Source organism: Balaenoptera physalus, assembly GCF_965194825.1.
Source record: "Balaenoptera physalus genome assembly, chromosome: 19".
NCBI classification, from domain to species: domain Eukaryota; kingdom Metazoa; phylum Chordata; class Mammalia; order Artiodactyla; family Balaenopteridae; genus Balaenoptera; species Balaenoptera physalus.
In genome coordinates, this window is record NC_138900.1 from 64,133,529 (window position 1) to 64,155,551 (window position 22,023).

Below are 22,023 nucleotides of genomic sequence, written 5' to 3' on the forward strand. Positions count from 1 at the left end.
CCAGAGGAGCCAGGCAGAGCCCAGAGAGAAGGGGGGAGGTCAGGGGAGGGGAGGGGGATGTGACCATCTTCTTTGAGGCCCTGGTCCCAGGTGTACCTGAAACTGTCTCTCCCCTGGGCCTCCCACTCATAGTAGCCGATACATCACCTCTTTTTCTTCCTCAGTCTGTCCTAGTTACGTTTCCATAACCTGCATCTGGCCCCGCATCACGTCTATCCGTGACGCCTCTGTTCACCCCTTGGTCCGGACACCCGCCCCCTCTGGGCTCCTTGGAAGCCTGTAGGTCCCTGTCACTGCCCTCAGCACAGAGGATGCATTGACTGTCCACCCGGGGTCCCCCCATCAAAAGGCTTGTCTCATGTCTGCCTTATTCATCTCTTTATTCCCAGAATGCCTGGTCCAAAGGAAGTTCTCAGTAAATGTCTTCAAATAGAATGAAAAGTGAACTCCAGCATTCATTTATTTTAAAAATATATTTACATTTTCTGCCTGTATTACTTCTTGTGGGGTAACTTGAGGTGGATAAATTTGCTTTTCACTGTTGGCTGAAGAATTCCTTTAATTTGCTCTAAACTACCTCTCCCGAACTTTAAAGGGGGTACTCATCATATTCTGGGATTTGGTGTTCACTTTTCCTATGTGAGTCATAGTTTTTATATAGTTAAATAATACCACAGCTCAGCCTTTGGCTTCCCAATTTCTTCTTGTAAAAAGCCCTCCTCTTTATATGGCTAGACTTTTTCAGTTCTTTCCTATTTCTCTCTTATATTTGCCTGCACTTTGTCTGACATATAGTAGGTGCTCAACTAATATTCAGTGCATAGAAGAATGAAGGCACAGATATCCTCAGAGAACAGAGAGACTCCTGGATTCCCTTCCCCAGACTTCAGGGTCCTTGTCTTAGTTTGGGTTCCCAGAAGCAGACCCTGAACTGAGGATTTGAGGGCAGGCAGCTTATTTGAGAGATGCAAGGAATACAGGAAAGAGATACAGGGAAGGGAAGGAACGTGGTAAAGTGTACAGCATTAAGCCGACAACTATGTGATCAGCTAGAGAATCCTTCTGGGAAACGTCCACCTCTGAATCATCCCAGCCGAGAGCGCAGGATCTGGGGTATTTACACCCCCAGCCCTGTTAGCCTTTGTCAGCCGATGCCTCAGGGGCATTAAGTCCCAGGCATTTTGGGGCTTTGGTCTCATTTGATTGGCCATGGATTGACATGTGCTCCCAACAGGGCCAGTTAGATTCTCTCTCTACGAAGTTAGAACTGGGAGATGATTGGGCACAACCTGAACTGGTCCCTGGAACAAGGGAGATGTGAACTCCCATGCTGGTGGGATGGTCAGGTCCACAGGGGATGGGCAAGGCCTGGCTGCAGAGGGAGAAGGGAGGGACCCCTTTCAGAGTGTGAGAAATAGACAGTACTGCCAGCGTGCTTGACACCCTTCCAGGACTAATGCTAGTTCTTTGAGGGTCTTGACAGTCCTTGAATTCCACAATAACCCAGTATCCTACCAAGCACCCCACTTCTGTGCTTAAGCTAACTTGAGTGGGTTTCTGTTACTTGCAACTTCAATTGATCAAGATCTTACCCTAGATTTACACCCCCTCCCCCAAAGAGCTGCCTGCCAATATAAGATGTGGAACTCACACTTGTACCCTTCCTCTCCAACAAGTCAAGCAAATCCACCCCACTGAGATCCCGGAGGACCACATGATAGGCACCTGTCAACACAGAGGTGCCATCATCTTTCCCATCCTTTTCGTTCCTCTTTCTAAGCCATGCCCATCACAAAATGGTACGCCTATGTCTCCTTGACTCAAATTGTTAGTAGTCTTTGATGCTGAATTGAGGCTCAGTGGCTTTCTGCAGCTGCTGAATGGGTGTGGCAGGAACAAACGAGAAGCTGGAACTCCACAACCTTGGCTCTTGGTGTCCAAACCAGAGACGCCAATCAAAACAACTGGTGAGAAGATGTTGATGTGAGTTCAAGACCCATTAGCTTTATGGCAACCACCTCACGAGATAGGAAAGAAAGACCTTGATGCCGTCTGGTGCGACCCCACCATTTTGCAGACGTGTGTGGTCCTCCCATCAGCCCACCTTGGTTCCAAGAGAGCGAGTGGAGAGAGGGATGGAACGTCTCCAGGCCGGAGCGTTCCTTTTTCCAGATTGGGCTTCATTATGACCAGAAGGACCTTTTCCTTGGTCTCAAACTCTCCGTGACTTAACTCCTGCCTGGGTACAAACGGGATCCTTTGCTGGGATTTCCAAGGATATAAGTGGCCAGTCCCTTCTCAGGAGGACTCTTGGGTGCCTCTCGGTTCTTCCCGTCCAGGACCTCCCAGGAGCCCATGTTGCCCATGACACACCATTTTATTCAAATTCATATGTTATTTTTTGGAAATTAGAGTCTAAGATTGCACAATGATGGAAAAGTTGATGGAAAGCAAACCTCTCTCTTTGTACCTTGTTGGCCCCTAATAACAATAATATTAACTAACACTTGCTAAGTGCCAGGCCCTGTTCTGTTTTCCATATATTAACCATTTAATGGCAGCCCTGAAGAAGGAAGATGCTGTTATCATCACCCCACTTTACAGATGGGCAGCTGAACACAGGCCACGCTTGGAAGTAGAGGAGCCAGGATTTGAACCCAGTTCTACTGGTTCCAGAAGATGGCACGACCCACAAGCTACAGACTCAGGCTCAGCCTGCCCCTTGGGTGATCCAGCCTGGGAGGCAGTTGCAGCTCAGAGAGGTCAGGTGACTGGAGCAAAGACACAGGGCTGGTGTAGTCAGGATTCAAACATCCATCTAGACCCTCCTTCCCCTGGACTAACTAGTTAGCTCCCTGAGAAGGATTGATTATCTTTCACTGAGTGTCTGCTTGGTGCTTGGCACTATCTGTGTGTTTTCACATATTGTGTCTGTTTTATTTATTTACTTATTTAACAATTAATTAATAAATTTGGCCGCGCGGCACAGCTTGCAGGATGTTAGTTCTCTGACCAGCAATAGAACCAAGGCCCATGGCAGTAAAAGTGCAGAGTCCTAACCACTGGACTGCCAGGGAATTCCCTATCGTGTCCGTTTTAAAACTTGGAGAGGATTTAAAACAAGCCTGCAGATTCTTTGATCTCTACCTGTTAAAAAGTGTGGTCCGTGCCCTCTCTCCTTGACCCCAAGCAGGCTCTCTCTGTGTCTTGACCAAGGGTATGGCAGCTGTGATGTTCTGTGACTTCCATTGCCAGGCCACTAAAGGTCCTGCATCTTCTGCCTGGTTCTCTTGGGAGGCTTGCTCTGGGGGAAGTAAAAAGTCTGACTACCCTGAGACTACCTTCCTGGAAAGGCCACGTGGCGCTCCTACCACGTGGGTGACTCAGCTCGGATGACCAGCCCAGTGGAACCTTCAGACGTCTGCAGCCCAGCCAACATCTGACTGCAACCACACAATGAAGCAAGGAAGAACCATCCAACGGGGCCCATCCCAGATTCCTGAGCTACAAAACTACGAGCAAAATAAGATGGTTGTTTTAAGCCACTACATTTTGGGATGGTTTGTTACACAGCACCAGTGACCATAACATCCCATTTGAGAAATGTTAACCCCACTGAGGTGTTAAAGAGAAATGAAGTCGCTTAGAATGCCCAACGGGTTCACACTGCGGGCAATCCTGCTCCCTGTTCTCAGACCACCTGGTTCAGGGCCAAGGTCACAGGCGTGAGCGCTTGCTGGATGGAAGTCAGCGGGCAGTGCTGGGCACGGTCAGATCCCGTCTCTCAGCACGGCAGACGAGAAGCAGGTGGACCGATGAAGAGGAGACCACAGAGGGAGAGGAAAGGAGAAACAGTGGAGGTGGGGGTCTGGAAGTTCCTTGGTGCAGGGTGCTGGGGCAGCGGCTGCCAGTCTGGACAGGAGTTGGCAGCTCGGCTGGGGGGCGACATTGTAGAGAGGTGCCCTCAGGTTGCAGCTCTGCCAACAGCCCCCCTGGAACACCTGAGCTGGGAAAGGTGTCCCCAGAGCCATCCGGGACCAGCGAGGAGCCTGCAGAGTCGCCACAAAAAGGAGGCAGAGGCCCGAGCAAGCTGAGCTGTGGATGCTTCGGTACTGACCACACCTCCCCACCCCCACCCCCACCCCCACCCAGATGCTGGGCCCATGAGAAATCTGATTCTGTGTGGCTTCCCTTCCCCTCTGCTGGGGCAGGGACCACTTTCTCCCACTCCCCCGGACCCCAGGTTTCATGGTACACAAGGTGGTGGCAGCTGAGTGGGGGTGAGCATGAGTTGAAATCCCAGTTCCTTGTGATGGGAGGGAGTGTGCGTGAGAGCAGGGAACCAGCCTGGGAGGTGAGAGGTGAGTGAGGCCTTAAGAAAGCTGCTCAGTATTCCTGAGATTCAGATGCACAGTCACTATTCTACCAAAGTTTAATTGAAATTGTAAATGTGAAATAAAATTTCTCCCTTAGTACAAAAACAAACAAAAAAACAAATCCCAGTTCCTCCACTAGGGAGCTGTGTAACCTTGGGAAAGCTACTTACCTCTCTGTGCCCAGTTTCCTGATGATGACAGCACCAGCCTCAGAGGGCCGCTGGGAGCGGGGAGTTTGCCAGGATGATGGGTATGAGGCTGGGTACCTGAGAGGCATCCGTCAAGAATACAAATCTGGGACTTCCATGGTGGCACAATGGTTGGGAATCCACCCGCAAATGCAGGGCACGCGGGTTCAAGCCCTGGTCTGGGAAGATCCCACATGCCACGGAGCAACTAAGCCTGTGCGCCACAACTACTGAGCCTGCGCTCTAGAGCCCGCAAGCCACAGCTACTGAACCCATGTGCCACAACTACTGAAGCCTGTGCGCCTAGAGCCCGTGCTCTGCAACAAGAGAAGCCACCGCAATGAGAAGCCCACGCACCACAACAAAGAGTAGCCCCTGCTCACCGCAACTAGATAAAGCCCGCGCGTAGCAACGAAGACCCAATGCAGCCAAAGTAAATAAGTAAATTAAAAAAAAAAAGACAATACAAATCTCTTCTCCCCTTGGATTTGCTCTTTGTCAAACCGAGGACACTTGTTCTGCAGCAGTCTTTTGCTCACCACTAAATGCCCCAGTACTTGGGACAGAGCCTGGCACATAGTAGGTGCTTAATAAGTATTGGATGAATGAATGTTGAGCTGCGAATGATGCTTCAAAAACTGAGAAAAGGAAGAAAAGTAAAAGAAATGAAAATAATATGAGTTTAAAAAAGATAACTATTTTTTATCTGCATTTGAGCTGCACCAAAATCTTCAAGAGCTTCCAGCTTTCTGAATCCACGTCACACATGCCTGGCCAATCACTGAGGTTCTTCCCTTATCTTTGCCCCAACCCTGTCCACACCCCCTCCCCGCCCCGTGTGCTCTGACTTGTCCGGGTGCCTCAGACTCTGAGATCCCCGCATAGCACAGAGTGACTGGATGGGGGCTGTGTGGGTGGAGTCGATACTGAGTGAGCTAATTCGGTGTCTTCATGCAGGAATAAGCAACGTGGTGAGGACAGGCTCCATCTCGCCCTTGGGCACCACCAGCACGCAGTTGGTTCACACTATGTGACTGAGTGGGGAGCACGGGGGAGTCCTTTAGCTCCTGCAGCCTTGGTTTCTTCCCCTGCCAACAAGGGCCTTGGCTTTACATCTCTCAAAGGCAGTTGCTTCTGGCTCTCAATTGATTAGAGTGTTAAACTGCACTGTCCTCCGGGGACCTGGGGCATTCTCTTCTCCAAGCCTCAGTTGCCCAATCTGTGAAATGGGTTCATTTCCATCTCACTGGATTCCTGTGAACCTGTACTGGAATAATGACGGTAAAGTGCTTAGCCTGGACCTCGGCTTTACTGCCTTCATCCAATAAGGTCTTCCTGTCTTCATTCGCACCCTGGAAATTGTGTGTGTGTGTGTGTGTGTGTGTGTGTGTGTGTGTGTGTGTGTGTCAGGGTGGCAAGAGTGAAGTTTTCTATCCACGCATAGAGGATGGAAATAAATTTATCAAGTGTGTATTCTGCACCATAGTTGATGGAGCCCCCGCCCTTCCTGATTTCATTTGCTGCAATCCACGGGAGGTAGCTTCCCTTTTCCCATTTTCCAGTTGAGCCGCAGATAAGTGGAATTTGGTAAATTTGCACACCCCTGGTGGAAAGTGCCTGGCATCGCGCTGGGTGCATCGTTAAGCTGTCAATGGAAACGATACTTTTATGGTCATGACGAGAAACTGAGCGCGTCCTCCTCTTGTCAAGCCGAGTTCTTTGGACGCGGGTGGTCCCGCCCTCCCTACGACGCCCCCCACCCGACCCCAGGCGCCCGCGCCTCCGGGTGTCCTCCGGGCTCCTGGGGTGGGGCGAGGCCGGGAGGGGCGGGGCCGGTGGGGCGGGGGAGGACCTGGCGGGGCGGGGCCGCGACGGCGCGGCCCCATCAGCGCCGCCCACCGCCGCGGGGCGTGGCCCCGGCGTTCCGGGCAACCTACAAGAGGCGGCGCGCAGGGTCCTCGGACCCACTGCATCTCTCGGCGGCACCGGTGTCCCGTGTCCCGCGACCTGCCCGCTGTGTCCGCTGTGCCCGTGCTGCCGCTGCGGCCCCTCCACTCAGAAGACACCGGCGAGGAGGCGGCTGGAGCCCTGCGGGGGGAGGTACGTGTGACTTAAATTGTCCTCCTCTCTGCACTGTACGATCCGCTCCCGCAGTCTCCGAGGAGCTGAAATAGCCAGAGCAGATGCCACCTCTTAGGGCTTACTGTGTGCAGACACTTAGCTGAGCGCGCCGCCTGCATCTCCGAACCATGCTCGGCAGCATGCCTGTCCACAGATGGAGAAACTGAGGCTCAGCGAGGGCAAGTTGCCCGAGACCTCACATGCTGGACGCTAGGGAGCCAGGACTCAAAGGCTGACCGACCGCAGAATCGTGCTCCCTGAGGCTGCGTACTCCTCCCTCACCTGTGTACACAGCGGGCGTCATCTGTTGCGTTCCTGTGTACACAGTGGGCGTCAATAAATAGAAAGCTGATGGTGTGTATGTGGCAGGACTTCGAATGTGTCCCGCCCACGTGTGGAGGGCCGGGGTGATCCTAACGGCGGCATGTGCGTTCTGCTTGGCAAGTTTACAGGGCCACTCCCCTTTATGATTTTGTTTGGAACAGACCTTCCAGGTAGTCTTCCTGAGGGTCAGAGAGGTGAAGTGTCCAGGCAGAGCGGAGGCTGGGACCCAGTTCTGTCTGCCTCCAAAGCTCCATATGGCTGTGGGTGCATCCAGGCGTGGGGCATATCAGAGTTCCTACAGGTTTGGGAAGAGTTCCTGGGTCTCTTCAACCGGAGTGGATATCTGCATAAACTTCTTGTGGGGGGACGGCTGGGAGCTGAGGGCTCAGCCCTGGGGTCTGGGAGATCTGCAGCCCCAGGTAGAAGAGCCAGGGCGAGCCCCTCGTGCAGTGCAGACCCAGAACCTCCCTTGAAAGGGCTGGGCTGGTGGACAAGCCAGGAAGGGCTTAGCTGATGTCTGCTCATCGAAGTCCGATTTGAATTGGCTGTATTTTAGCCAGAGGTGAGTTACTCCTCTGGTCAAGAGAAGCAGCTGGGAGTCTGGCAGGTGCCCAGCTCAACTTCCAACCAAGAGTGGGCTTGTGAGTTTCTACCTTGAACCTTTGGTCTCCTTGCCCGGGCAGAAGAGGGTGAGCCTGCCTTCCCCAGTGGGGTCAGGACACCAAGGGTCTAGAGCCTGACAGATGAGAGACCATGTGAAGGACAAGGTGAAGGCCGTGCCCCCTTCTCCAGATAGACCCAGGGGGGAACTCTCAGGGCTCTTTGTCTTGTGCACCTGATTTTCTGTTTCTGCCCCTGATCTGGCTGTTTGCACGTGGGGGAAGGACCAGAAGGTGTGAGAGCTGTGTTGCTGGTGTGCTAGCTGTGAGGGCCCTTGCCGTCCTCTTTACCTGCAACACACCTGGGCACAAGGCCTCTAGATGTTCATTACAGATGAGGCAAACCGAGGTTCAAAGAGGTGAAGTGCTTGCCCAAGGTCCCCTAGCTTGTGTGTGATGTTGTCACCCCAGGTCTCTCTGTCTACTTACCCTACACACTTAGCGGCTGGGTCCTGCCTCCTTTAAGGCACTTCTCTGCCCAACTGCTGACTCTACGTCTGAACCTGACCTTCCACAAGGAACCGTTTCATTTGAGAGGGGCTCCGAGTGAAATAGCAGCAGAGTTGAGCCCCAGCCTCGGCCCTGATGACGCAGCCAGGGAGGAGAATGAAGAGAGTGATTTTGATTTTTACAGTCTCTTAAAAAATAGGAGTAGGAATAGTAATGATAGCATCTGTAATCCTACCAGCAGCTGACATTTATCTGGCACTTACTGTGGCCCGGACGTGCCTGGGGTTTTACATGGGTGACCTATCCTGCTGACTTCTTTATGAGCTGCACTGTCCTCCTTTTTTACAAGGAGGCAGTCGAGGCTCAGAGTGATTAAGGTATGTGCCCCACGTGACACGGCCAGAGCGGGGAAGAGCTGCTATCCTGGCTGGACCCCGCCCGAGATTCTGGAAGAAGATGCCGGTCCAGTGGCTGGCCACAGGGCTGTCAGCGCAGAACGTGCTGCCGCGCAAGGCTTCTGCCATGTGGGCGCTGAATCCCTGGCCCCGGTGAGGGGTGGGCCTGGAGAGGGGCTTGGGATCCACTCTGCTGGCAGGTACCTGTATCAACGTGCAGAGGGCCCCGCTGGGGAGCCCAGAGCAATGCCAGCTGCTCCCACAGTCCTGCGTCTGGAAAGGAGAGCTGGCTTGATGGGGGGGGGTGGGGGGCTGGAGCTCAGCAGAAGAGCATGAGCTTCTGAAAGCCCCCAAACTGTATCCCTCCCTCAGAGACCTCACGTTGGATATCTGGGGTTTGTGGTAGGTTGCATTTGAAAACTGGCTTTTAAAGGCAGGACCCCTAAATGCCGACCTCTTTGGCCTTGTGGGAGCTGGAACATTTCTTTTCTCTGTCACCAGAGTAATTTACTGCGTATGGGAGGTGCCTCTGTGTCTGCTTGCTCCCAACCTAGGAAGCTTTTTTTCCCCCCCTTTTTTTGCAGACTCACTGGTTTTTGATCAGTCCCAGATGTGCAAACCCAGCATCACTCAAAGGGGCTCATGGCTTGTCAAGAAAGGAAAATAGAACACAGGCGTCATTTCATTTCATCTTCAGTTCATTGAGCTGAATAGCTTCTCAGACCTTCATGGGATAGGGCATCTGGAGCCCCTCATAAAGTCCCAAAGGGAGCATACTCTGTTCTGGAACGGGGAGGGTCAGGCAGATCTGGGTGGTGGTTGGTAGGGCCAGCCATGCTCGCTTTTCTTTCTTTCTTTTTTTCCTTGAAAAAAAAAGGTTTTATTGTGGTAAAATACTCATCAACATTAGAACGTTTTCATCATCCCAAAAGGAGACCCCATAACCATTATTAGCAGTCACTCCCCATTCTGTCCTCCCCGGCCCCTGGCAACTGCTCATCTGCTTTCTGTCTCTCTGGATTTGCTTATTCTGGACATTTCATATAAATGGAATCCTACAATATGTGGCTTTTTGTGTCTGGCTTCTCTCACTGAGCATAACGTTGTCAAGGTTCATTCATGATGTAGCCTGTGTCAGTGCTGCATCCCTTTTTATGGCTGAATACTATTCCGGTGTATGGATAGACCATCTTTCATTTATCCCTTCTTCCACTGATGGAAGTTTGGGCCATTTCCACCTTTTGGCTATTGTGCGTAATGCTGCTATTAACATCTGTGTACACATTTTTGTTTGTACACCTGTTTTCAGTTGTTTTGGGTCTACTCCTAGGAGTAGAATAGCTGGGTCACATGGTATTAAGGAACACATGTCCCATTTTCTTACTTCCCTCTTGAAGAAACATCAACTGAGATCATCTCATTCAGGAATGAGAATCTGGCGTCTGGGTGTTTTGGGGGAGGTGTTCACAGTTCCCCTGCCTCCGCACCAGGAGAGCAAGTGACAGAGATTTCTGTCGGAGATGTTGCCCTGGGGGAGCTCAGCTTTCTACCCCAGGCTGTGCAGTTGTGGGTACTCACCGACAGACACCCCCTCTTCCAGGCTGTGGGGATAGACAGTTTCTCATGATCCAGCCCGAGGAAGATATATCTTCTCTGATTGTCTCAAATGCTGTGTCAGCTTAGACAAAAACCACAGATTTAGAGGAAAAAGAAAAGTCCTAATGAGGATTATGCAACTTTTGGACCATCATTTTAAAAAAATATAAATTATGAAATCCCACATTTTCAGTCCAAGTTTCTGGATCGCATCCCACTGTGAGTACAGAATGGTGAAATCCCAGAAAGGAAAAGAATCCAGCTTCCATTTTGTTTGCAGTCAGGTGGTCCCAGAATGGACCCGGCCCCGAGGTTCTTTTGTATTGAAAAAATCCTGGATCTCTCTAGAACTGGGAACTGGCATTCAGCTGGCAACTGCTGAGGCTGACTTGGTAAGATCCTAGAAGTCCTTTTAGAGCAAAGAGGCAGCGTTCTCTGGCAGGGAAAGGTGACGTTGGGGGGGTACATCAAGGGGAGGGACCAGGTGTGCGCAAAGGCCTGGAGGAGGGGAGGGGCCTGGCACCCTGAGAATGACAAGAAGCTCAGGGGGGCTGGGGTCTGAGGGTCAGGCTCAGGGCGGAGGAGCCTGCCTTGCGGTGGGGTCAGCTGTACTGAGCTTGGATTTCCTGCTCTGGGCTGCAGGGCGCAGGAGAGTCACAGGGTGGCCTTTGTACTTGAGAACAGATCACTGTGGGATGAGCAGTATCCCCCAAAGTGCGGGGAGCCCATCCTGCTGGTCCCCGAGGTGACTGAGTGTGTCTACTGACCAAGCAGCAAAGTCCTCCCACCCGGGCGCTGTTCTCTCCTCTGTGTCACAGCAAGGCGACCGTCTCAGGGGGTGCCCTCTGCCCCGAATGCCTCCCCGCCCTGACCTCGCTACAACAGAGAGCGCCCTCTACAGTGAAGCCCCTGGCCCCAACTCTCTTCCGTTTTCCTCGTGTTCCATTTTACTCCAGCCTCAGGTTCTCTGCACCTGCTGATGAGAGAAGGTTCCCTTTTTTTTTTTTTTTAATTTATTTATTTTATTTATTTATTTTCGGCTGCGTTGGGTCTTCGTTGCTGTGCACGGGCTTTCTCTGGTTGTGGCGAGCGGGGGCTACTCTTCGTTGTGGTGCACGGGCTTCTCATTGTGGTGGCTTTTCTTGCTGTGGAGCACAGGCTCTAGGCACGTGGGCTTCTGTAGTTGTGGCACGTGGGCTTCAGTAGTTGTGGCTCGCAGGCTCTAGAGCGCAGGCTCAGTAGTTGTGGCACACGGGCTTAGTTGCTCCGTGGCATGTGGGATCTTCCCATACCAGGGCTCGAACCCGTGTCCCCTGCATTGGCAGGCAGATTCTTAACCACTATGCCACCAGGGAAGTCCCGAGAAGGTTCCCTTTTTAAAGTAAATTTCTTTGAACCCCCAAAGCAAGCCAACTTCAATAAAATACACAGTATGAACTAGAACAGGGAGACGGTAAGAAGGTGGGCAAAGCTTGGGGAAGGGGGTGTGCCAAGGGCTGGAGTTTGGGAAACACTGGACTAAGGTGCGGTGTGAGAAGATTTGAGAGGCTGTTACCACCTAGAGCAGCGGTTCTCAAAGTGGGGTCCCCGGACCAGCAGTGGCTCCCGGGAGCTCGTCCGAATGCTGATTCTCAGGCCCTGCCCCAAGCCTCCTAAAGCTATGGGGGTGGGGCCGGCAATCTGCGCTTTCACGAGGCTTCCAGCACTTTCTGGTGCGGGCTCCAGGGTGGGACCCATTGCCCTGGAAAGCCGAGAAGACTTGCCCTGGGCCCCGGCCCCAGAATGGGGTGGGCGGGGCTGGCTGATGGGGTGGAAGGTTCTGTTTACAGGACCCGGGGTGACCAGAAACAGGTCACGTGGCGAGAATGGAGCCAGTGGCTTGGGAGCTAGAATGACCTCTTCTGTCCAGAGCCGAGGCCCCTGAGAACAGGCTCTTGACGTGTGCCTAGGACTTTCTTCTGGAAGAGCGCTCGGCTTGTTGGCACCCGTTGCTCTGGGGCCCGAGCAAGTGTCCTGAGGATTCCCGCCTTTTCCTTCAGCCTGTGTTTAGAGCCCCGTGTGCCCAGGAGCTTGTGAAGCCCGTCTGTCTGTAACCCCTAAGCGGCCCCTGTGAGAGAATGGGTTGATTTCCTTCCCAGCATTTAAAATACATCTGTGTGTATGCACGTGTCCGCTGCGCCTCTCCATCCCGCCCCCAAACCGGCTCCCAACACAGCCAGTCTGTTCTCAGGGGGGAAGCACGGGCTGCTGTAAAAACACTGTTTATTCCCGGGAACCTTCAAGGCCGGGCTTCCCGGGGACTGAGATATTTTCAGCTTTGGCATTGCTGGACAAAGTGCCCTTCAGACTGGGGATGAACTGGGCCCTGTCTGGGAGAGTCGGTGTCTGGCCCAAGTGGGAGGCTCTGGCAGCACGGAGCTTTACCTGGGCTCCAGCACCTTCAAGTTCACTTTGAAGGGCTATAGGAGACCAGGCCCCGGGCTTGTTTCCTCGCTGAGCCTCCTGGGGAGAGCCCTGGAGGATTTTCTCTTGCATAATCTGTTCTCCAGCTTCTCTGGAGCCGTTCTTCCAACAGAAGCCAGAACTTCTTTAAATTTCTCTTAAACTTTTTATTAAAGTTCAACATGCTAGAGAAGAATGCACATGCATTCGTGCGTTGGGGGATGAATTTTCTCCAAGTGCGCATGCCCGTGCTACGGCCCCAGAGCTACAGAGCCTGACCATCCCCCAGGAACCCTCCCATAGCCCCACCTCCGAGGGTAACCATTTCCGGACTTCTGATGGTATAGGTTGGTTTTGCCTGGTTTTGAACTTTACATAAATGAACCGTGCATGTTTCATCACTGGAGTCTGGCTTCTTTGGTTCAGTGTTATGTCTGTGAGCTTCGTCTGCAATGCTACATCTGCCAGGCTCTCAAAGCATAAATCAGACCCTGTCACCATTGGCTTCATCTGCCCTGCACCCGACACGCGCATACACACACACACACACCCCCCTCTTTGCAATTATTTTTTTTAATTTTTATTGTTTTTATTTTATGACCATGCCGCATGGCATGCGGGATCTTAGTTCCCCAGCCAGGGATCAAACCCGCACCCCCTGCAGCGGAAGCACAGAGTCTTAACCACTGGACCACCAGGGAAGTTCCCCCTCTTTGCGTTTAGAATAAAATCCTTGTCATGGCCCTCAAGGCCCCTGGCTACTTGGCCCTGCTTGCCTCTGTGACCCCATTTCTCCCCGACCACACTGGCTTTGCACCCCTCGTTGGTCAGGCCAAGATGGTGACCATCTCTGAGCCTTTGTCCTTGCGGTTCCTGCTGCCTGGAGCTCACCCCAGCCAGAGTGGTCCCTGCCCCTCGCTCTGCCCAACCTCACCATCCCATGTCCCAGGGCTGTCTTCCTCCAGCCTCTGTATCGTCTATTTGCTGTGATGTTCCCTCCCTCCCCGCCCCCCGATTCCAGGGGACAGAGTCTTGTTCACTGGCCTATCCCAAGGACTCCGTGGCCACCTGAGGGTTTGCCCTGGGGATATTCATCTGTGAAGCAGTGTGAAGAGTCCATAGCCTGCTGCTATAGAATTCTTGAGCTTGGTTCAAGGCTGTGACTCATCCTTGCAGGTACCACCCAATACCAGTGAATCATGCATTTCAGGTGGGAGGCTGGTCCAGATGCTGTCAGCCTCGTAGCCTGGAGCAGAGATGATCTGGGATGCCCGAATTCACCCAGGAGGAGGAGGGAAAGAAACAGTCATTAAACACCAGTAAATCCTGGGACTCTGCTGCTGGGCTCTTTAGAACCACTATCTCCATAATCTGCAAATCCTCCCCCAGCCCTGGGAGAAATTCAGGGCTTTGTTTTGCCCATGAGGAATTGGAGACTCCACGAGGTTGAGGGACCCTCTGGGCAGCACCCAGCTCAATGATGTGGAGTCAGGATTCGAACTGGGGTTGACCCAATGTCCACGCTTATCCACGCTGCCTCCTGGGAGTCCTTGATTTCTTGTCCTTTGGAGGTGGAGGTTTCTTGCCATTTATCTAAAGCTTCGCTGGGAGCATTGTTTCCAAGGAAACATCCACACATCTGCAAGAAGGGAGAAAGGGGCCCCAGGAGTTATGTACTGGGTATTTTAAGAACATATTAATTTATTATCCAGTCACTTTAAAGTGGCTTCTCTTATATATTATCTTGGCTTGCACTGAACAAACCTGGTTTTAGTTCTTTTTTTTTTTTTTCCCCCCCCGCACAGAGTAGATTAAGTAAATGTTTGTTGAGCGAGTGTTCTCTTTTTGTGTATATTCTTAGCATAGTATTTAAAAAACCGAATGGGTTTTGTATATTGTATTTGTTCAATTAAGCATCCTGAGATATTGCCCTGTGTATCCTGTAAGGACGTATCTTTGGCTGAGGGGACAGGAGGAAAGAAAGTGCCTGCAGCGGGGGGGCGGGGGCATTTTTGTTAAGCCTAGTGTCCATCTTTGTGGGGTTGAGGGCAGAGCAGTTGGCAAGGGAAAGGACAGGCCTGTTTCCTCCATTGTCCTGCCCTAATTCTGTTGAGAAGGGTTTAAGGAAAACTGGCTCCAATGGAGGAGGGAGATCCCCACCCCTGGGGTGTCTGGTACTTACCCAGTCCTGGGATCTGCCTGAGACAGGCTGGGGTGTCCCGCGCCCCTCCTCCCAGCCACCACTTCATTCCTGGAATTTCTGGGTGGTTTGTGGGTCTGACTCTGCTCTGCCGTTGGCCTCGCTCACGTTTTGAGTTCTCCTTTGTGCTTCCGAAGAAGAGCGGAGCCTGGGGTACCCCGGGCTTGGGGCTTAGCCTCGGGGTCTCTCGCTGAGTCCGGCTGACGTCGGGGCACAGGTCAGAACTGCCCTGACGTTTTGGAGAGCAGGATGGGTAGGCGGTCAGAGGGTGGCAGGCTCCTCTGCATCGTCCGCAGGCACTCTGTATGACCGTGAGCAAGCTGCTTTTCTGTGTTGAGCCTCAGTTCCCTCATCTGTAAAATAGGCATCATAATTGCAGTGACCCCATCCGTCTGTGCAGAGGATGAAATACGAGATTCTGGGAGTAGAGGACCCAGAACGATGTCTGCCGCTTCGCCCTCACTTATCAAGTGTTGGCTGGGTTATTGGGGATAAGTGTTTGCTGGGCAGTTACTACGCGCTAAGGATTCAAGTTGAATAAGACCCAGTCGGCCAGTGCTGTGCTGGAGCTGGCCGACTGGGTCATGCTGGCTTGTCCCGGCTCGTCCCGGCTTGTGAGAGCCCGTGGTTAAGTATTCAGAAAAGTTGTGGTTAAGTTTCCGAAAAGTTCAACCCAGCCATCATTTTTTTTTTTTAATTGAAGTATCGTTGATGTACAATGTCATGTAAGTTTCAGGTGTACAGCACAGTGATTCAGTTATATACACACATATATGTATATATACCCGTATTTTTACATACTTTTCCCTTATAGGTTATTACAAAATGTTGAGTATAACTCCCTGTGAACACCACCAACATTAAATGTTATAGAAACTTACAGTGAAATAAGTCTTATTTAAAACAAAGGTAATAAGTACTCAAAACTTAGCGCATCCTATTTTTTTACCTCGCTTTACTATTCTCTCTGCTCTTAGGGTGGTTGATGTCTATTCTGTGCATGTGATGGAAAAACGACATCATTCTGTGTGATCGTGAGGCTTTTTCCAGAAACTCCATGCTCAGTGACCCCACGTTGGTGGCTTCAAATTGCTGTGGTGGCAATATTTACACCAAGGGAATTGGCAGACACTACAGATCAGGGTGGGTATTTTGGGGTTTTTCGAGCCTCAGTTGTTAAACATTTACCAGCACAGCAATGGTTCCAGCCGTCAAGAAGCAGCCAGTCTTAGCTGGCAAGGCAGCAAGTGTGAGCAGACAGGAGGCAGGCTGCTGAGGCCTCGACACCCACGGCCGGTGAACTCAGCTGAGCTGAGCCCTGGAAGGAGACCCAGCGCTGCAACCGCACTGGCCTCTGAACCGGCTGACTGTCACCACTGTGAATCCGGTTCCCGGCCAGTTGGTCACATTCACGCCGCAGACCCGGTCTGTGACGTCTCGGAGCCCACTTCCCTGGAAAGCTGGGGAAAAAGTGTCCAAGGCCCCAGGCATGCAGTGAGCCGAAGCATGTCTCAAGTTTAGGGGTGGCCTTCCCCCCGCCCCCGACAAGCATTAGACATTTATTGGATTTTTAAAAATTAGATTTTGTCTCAAGGCAGAGGTGGGGCTTTGAAATAATGTGGTGAAGAGAGAATAGCCTTCTTCACTGTGTTCCCCGTCATTAATTCCAGCCTTCCCCAAATCCCTCCAAACAATGCATCTGTGGAGCATTTAACATCACCATCACTATTGTCATAGGCAGTACTATTAGCCATAGACCACGTAGCGAACCCTGTAATACCGTAACACTCGTGTTCCTCATCTCCGTCATTCCTCGTACCACGGCTCGACCCTTGACCCCAGCCTGCCCCCTCCCCTGCAGGCTGATCCATCCCTGCTCAGCAGTGAAGACTCAGCCGAAGGGTCGTTGCTTTCTGGAAGCCTCCTGGAGCTGAATCACACCTGCAGACCTGTCAGTCTTGTTCACCCCCAGAGGCGCCAGCGGTGTTCAGTAAATATTTACGGAGTGAGTGTACGGATCTCCTCGTCCCAACGAGGTCAGGCACTGGCGGTTCACTGGTGAACAAGGCGGACAGGTCTGGGGCCATGATTAAGCAGCGACCCTGCAGTTGAGTCTTAACCCACGAGCCGGACTTCATTCATCAGCGGGACCCGGGCGGGGGCGGGGCAGGCTGGGGTCATGGGGTGAGCCGCGAGAACAGCATGTGCAAAAGCAGAGAGCTTGGCCCGGCCTTGGGGCTGACGGCTGGCAGGCTCTGTCCTAAGAGTCATCTTTCTGGCAGGCTTTCCTAAACACAGGCGAAGGCAGCCCAGGCGGGATGACATCGAACTTCAACCACGTTCTCTTTCTTTCTCTCATTCCTGAGAGTTGAATTTGGTGGCTGCATCCCCCCCAGGAGCTGGCCCTCGAGGAGACCCCCGGCTAGATTGGGGACACGCGGGGCTGTGGATGCCCTAAATGTCCCCGGAGCCTTGGCCGGGGTGGAGGGGTGACGGCAGAGCCGACGGTGCAGCAGTCACGTGCTCAGAGTTCCCACGCGTCCAGAAAGCTGGATTTGAAGCCTTGGTTCCACCGCAAACCAGCCCTGCAACCTCACAGATACCACGTAACGTCTCCCGGGCTCAGTTTTGTTTTCCAGAAAATGGGGTAGAAAACAGCCAGAGTCCAGCTGCACCTGAAAGCTGAGGCCGTGCTGCAGGAATCTGACCCCAGGTTGGGTCTGGCCGTTGACCGTGGGGCTTGAAAGCTTTCTTGATCCCCTTCCCGCCCCTGCCCCCCGACCCCCGGTATGTGCTTCTGGGACCCTGGCGCCGTTATCTTGTTTGTGGTCTCCTGGGCTGGGTTTTGCAACTGGGGCCAAGGAGACGACGTCTCCCAGACAGCGTTTCTGTGAATTGTACGGCCGTCCACGCGGGTGTTTCAGGCTTTTGGTAGGAGGCCAGGGACAGAGAGTGGAGAAGGGCTTCTCTGGAAATGAAGCTTGCGTTTGGCAACCCGAGGAGAAACCGGGGACAAAAGTGCAGAGCTGGAGAGTGTGGGCCTCCATCTCCAGGAACCGAAGGGAGCTCGGGTCGACCCCCTGAAGTGTGAGCCCCTCGGGGACGTTAGGAGGGCTGGAGGGTGCCCGGCAGAGAGGGTCCGTCGGTGCGGGCGTCGTATTTTAGTCAAAGGTGCGTCAGCAGATAGAGACTGGGTGGGTGCCAAGCCCCATGACGGGAAGTATCTTGGTGAAATGTCACCATGATGTAAAGATTTCATTCCCCTGGGGGCGACAAATGGATGCCTTCTTGACAGAGTCACTCTCTGACCTGGGGTGGGGCACGGTGCCTGTCTCCACTGAGCCCCACTCTCCACGCAGGAAGCAGAGAAGGGCAGGGAGGGTTGCAGTGAGTGCTGGGTTGTTTGTGGGCGGCCCTCCCCTGTGTGGGTGGTGACGGGAAATCCCCAAGGAAGCCCACCCTCGGGAAGGCACGGTGGCATTGAGAAAGGGGCTTGGAGGTCAGACGGAGCTGCGTTCCAGCCCCAGGTTTTCTGCTTGCAGTTGTGTGACCCTGGGCAGGTTCCTGACACTCCAGGGGCCTCAGTCTCCTCATCTGTAAAATGGGAGCAATAGAGCCCAAACCTCTGAATCATCGGGAGGGTGAAGTGAGAAATGCAGCAACGGGCGTGCGGTGGGTCTCCCTCCGTGTAAGCCCCGCCGGCCTCCCTGGTGGGGGCCTGTACGGGTCATTGGAAAGCCCCAGGTGGTGGTGGGCAGTGTGTGTGTGCCTCATTGGGAAAACTTTTTTTTTTTAATTTATTTTATTGAAGTATAGTTGGTTTATAATGTTGTGTTAATTTCTGCTGTACAGCAAAGTGACTCAGTTATACAAATATATATTCTTTTTCATATTCTTTTCCATTATGGTTTATCCCAGGATATTGAATGTAGTTCCCTGTGCTATACAGTAGGACCTTGTTGTTTATCCATTCTCTATAATAGTTTGCATCTGCTAACCCCAAACTCCCACTCCATCCCCCCCCATCCCCTCTCCCCCTTGGCAACCACTAGTCTATTCTCTATGTCTGTGAGTCTGTTTCTTTTAAATTGTAGATGGAAAGGGGGCTGAACTGCTTTTTCCCTAAGTTCTGATCGAGCTGTTTCGGCAGTGGAAGCTGAATGCCAAGGGGCTGAAGGCCAATGGGGGCTGGCGTGGCCCCGGCGAAGTCGCCTCGGCTGGTGGGCTCGTGCTGTGACCCAGCGCCGATCGCCACTGCCCAGGTTCCAGCCACGATCCCAGCCTTGGCCTCCCCATTTGCCTCTCTGTTCCTCCCTTACCCCCTTCCATACAGCTGCCAGTGGGATACTTAGAACAGTTTTCCTCACTTACTATCTGATGCTTGTACTAGTTTGCCAGGGCTGCCAGGATAAAGTACCACAGACTGAGTGGTTTAAACAACACAAATTCATTTTCTCACACTTCTGGAGTCTGGAAGTCCAAGATCAAGGTGTCGGTGGGGCTGGTTTCTTTTAGGCCTTGCTCCTTGGCGTGTAGACGGTGGTCTCCTTGCTGTATCTCACACTCTCGTCCCTCTGTGTGTGTCTGTGTCCTAATCCCTTCTTCTTATAAGGACACCAGTCATACTGGAGCAGGGCTTACCCATATGACCTCATTTTAACTTAATCACCTCTTTAAAGACCCTTTCTCCAAATACAGTCACAGTCTGAGGTGCTGGGGGTTAGGACTTCGACATAGGAATTTGCAGGCCACACAACTCAGTCCAGGATTCTGGTTTTTTTCCCTGTGTGCCAGCCCAGTGCTGTGCTCTGGAATGTAGATGTGAGATGCCAGCCCTTACTGTTACAATTCTGCTTAAATCTTCAGTGTTCTCCTGTGGCCCAAACTTAGCAGAAGCCATCAAGGTCCAGGCGTTGCCCCCTCCCCAGCGTGGACCCCACCAACCCTCCCTGAGCTCCAGCCAGGCCAGACCACTTTCAGACCCAATAGCGCCGCCCAGCACCATGCCCCGAATGGCCCAACCCAAGACACGTTGGTGTGGTCCAGGCTAGCGACTGTCTCAAGGTGGAGAAGCCACTTGGAGAAACGCCTCTTTTCACTTGTGTTTCTCCCCGTGGGAAGGTTTGACTAAACCCCAGGGTTGGGAATTCCGTGGTGGTCCAGTGGTTAGGACTCTGTGCTCTGAGTGCTGAGGGCCCAGGTTCAATCACTGGTTGGGGAACTAAGATCCCACAAACCATGCAGTGTGGCCATAAACAAACCAACCAACCAACCAACCCCATGGTTCTCCCAACTCTGAAGCTCCAGCCGAGGCTTTATCAGTTGTCTCCGGAACCTTGGAGGGAAGGACCCGTCTGCGGCCCATGGACCAAGCAAGGCCCTTGAAAGTTCAGAGTGAAGGCGGCCGACCAAGTCTTCTGGAGTAAGGTGGCCCTTGTTCAGGAGAACATGCTGGGAGAATGCACTTGGAACCAGCAGTGGTTTCACTGTCCTTTCATGCTTTGGCATTTTGCTTTGTTTTATTCATTAATATTCAAAAAAATTTAAAATAGACAAGTCCAAAGGCTAGTATGCACTCACCACCGAGGTTCGGCTCCCGAGGACACCCTTCTCTGGCGACTACATCACAGTTCCTGCCAACTCAGCCTATCCACACAGCATGAACGGAGCTTACACTTTGCTGTATTTGCTTGAGACTTTTTTTTTAAAATTAATTAATTAATTAAATTATTTATGGCTGTGTTGGGTCTTCGTTGCTGCACACGGGCTCTCTCTAGTTGCGGCGAGCAGGGGCTACTCTTCGTTGCGGTGCGCGGGCTTCTCATTGCGGTGGCTTCTCTTGTTGCAGAGCACGGGCTCTAGGCGCGTGGGCTTCAGTAGTTGTGGCTCATAGGCTCAGTAGTTGTGGCGCACGGGCTTAGTTGCTCCATGGCATGTGGGATCTTCCCGGACCAGGGTTCAAACCCCTGCATTGGCAGGTGGATTCTTAACCACTGCGCCACCAGGGAAGTCCCGAGACTTTTAATAGAAACAATATATTAGACATAAAGATGAGTTCCCTCATATTCTCCTTCCTGGTTCAATTTCCCTCACCCTGGCATCATCTACCACCATGAACTTGGTCTGTTCAGTCCTGGTTTTACCGTACAAACACATGCAGGCGCACGCGTGTGCACACACACACACACCATATACATATATGTACATACACGTATAATACATGTGTATATAATACACACATATACACAGATGTATGTACATATACACATATCTATAAACTATACAAGGTATGGTTTATATGCCTTAAAATGCACACAAATAGTACCATTAGCATAGTATTCTTTTTTTTTTCCTCTTTTGTGCTGTACTTTTTTTTTTTTTTTTTTTTTTTGTGCTGTACTTTTAATTTTATTTTTTACATTTTCTTCCAAATATAAAATACTCCTTATAAGTTTTATATGTACAAATTGTGGCAGTCAGGTTAAATTAGCATAGTATTCTACAACTTGCTTTTTTAGCCCAGCATCAGATTTGAGCTCTGTTTATGCCAACACTCACAGAGCTCCAGGCCATCATTGTTACTTGCTGTATAATATTCCACCCACACTGACTCACAATTCATTTACCCATCCCCCTACTGAGAGTCAGTTGAGTTGTGGCCGTTGGTGATTTAAACCAAACCCAGTTTAGGTGAGTCATGTAAGCAATTCCTGTTTCATGCCTTTTGGGGTGCCCTGCCCCTCGGGATGCTGAAGAGTAAAGCAAATCGGGTGTTGCCGTGACGCCCGAGTGGACACTCTGTGATGTTGATCCCGCTCCTTCTTTGTCCTAAATCTTAACCCAGTGTCAGTGCGTTTTGGCATCCTTTTCAGCCTGGCCTCTGCAGCTGGGAAATGCTCGTATATGGTGGTGTGACTAAGCAGGGAGACGTCAGGGACCCTGAGAGCTTCTGCGTTTCTGGCTTGATCCCCACAGGGCGAACGAGCACTCAGAAGTCCCCCACCCTAACCCAGGTCCCTGCGGCTCTGCCCCAAAGGGAACTCCTCGGGAGGGAGGCCACATCTCACCCACTCCAAGGAGTCAGGCCTCCCCCTAGATGGCGGTTATATTTATCTGAAGCGTAAGCTCGGTCAGGACCCTGGAGAGTTTCCAGGGTTGGAGATGGGAACTGCCGCGTTCCCATAGCTCCTCCACTCCAGCTCTGCCTCCTGGGATGCCCCAGATGCGCCCTTGAGGGTGTCCTCCTCCAGCTGCCAGCTTGCAGCCCCAGAC

At 52.2% G+C, this 22,023-nt stretch overlaps 1 protein-coding gene across 2 annotated transcripts in view; it reads left to right on the forward strand.

Moving 5' to 3' along the window:
• The first annotated feature begins 6,506 nt into the window (after positions 1–6,506).
• Positions 6,507–22,023, forward strand: part of CRISPLD2 (cysteine rich secretory protein LCCL domain containing 2) — a 68,035-nt gene continuing 52,518 nt past the window's right edge. Inside the window, exon 1 of one of the 2 annotated variants that reach the window (XM_082438435.1) lies at positions 6,507–6,664. The gene's annotated coding sequence lies outside the window, so the exon portion shown is untranslated. Of the gene's footprint in view, positions 6,665–13,603; positions 13,871–22,023 lie in introns of those variants that run through there. The other variant, XM_082438436.1, reaches the window with a different exon arrangement.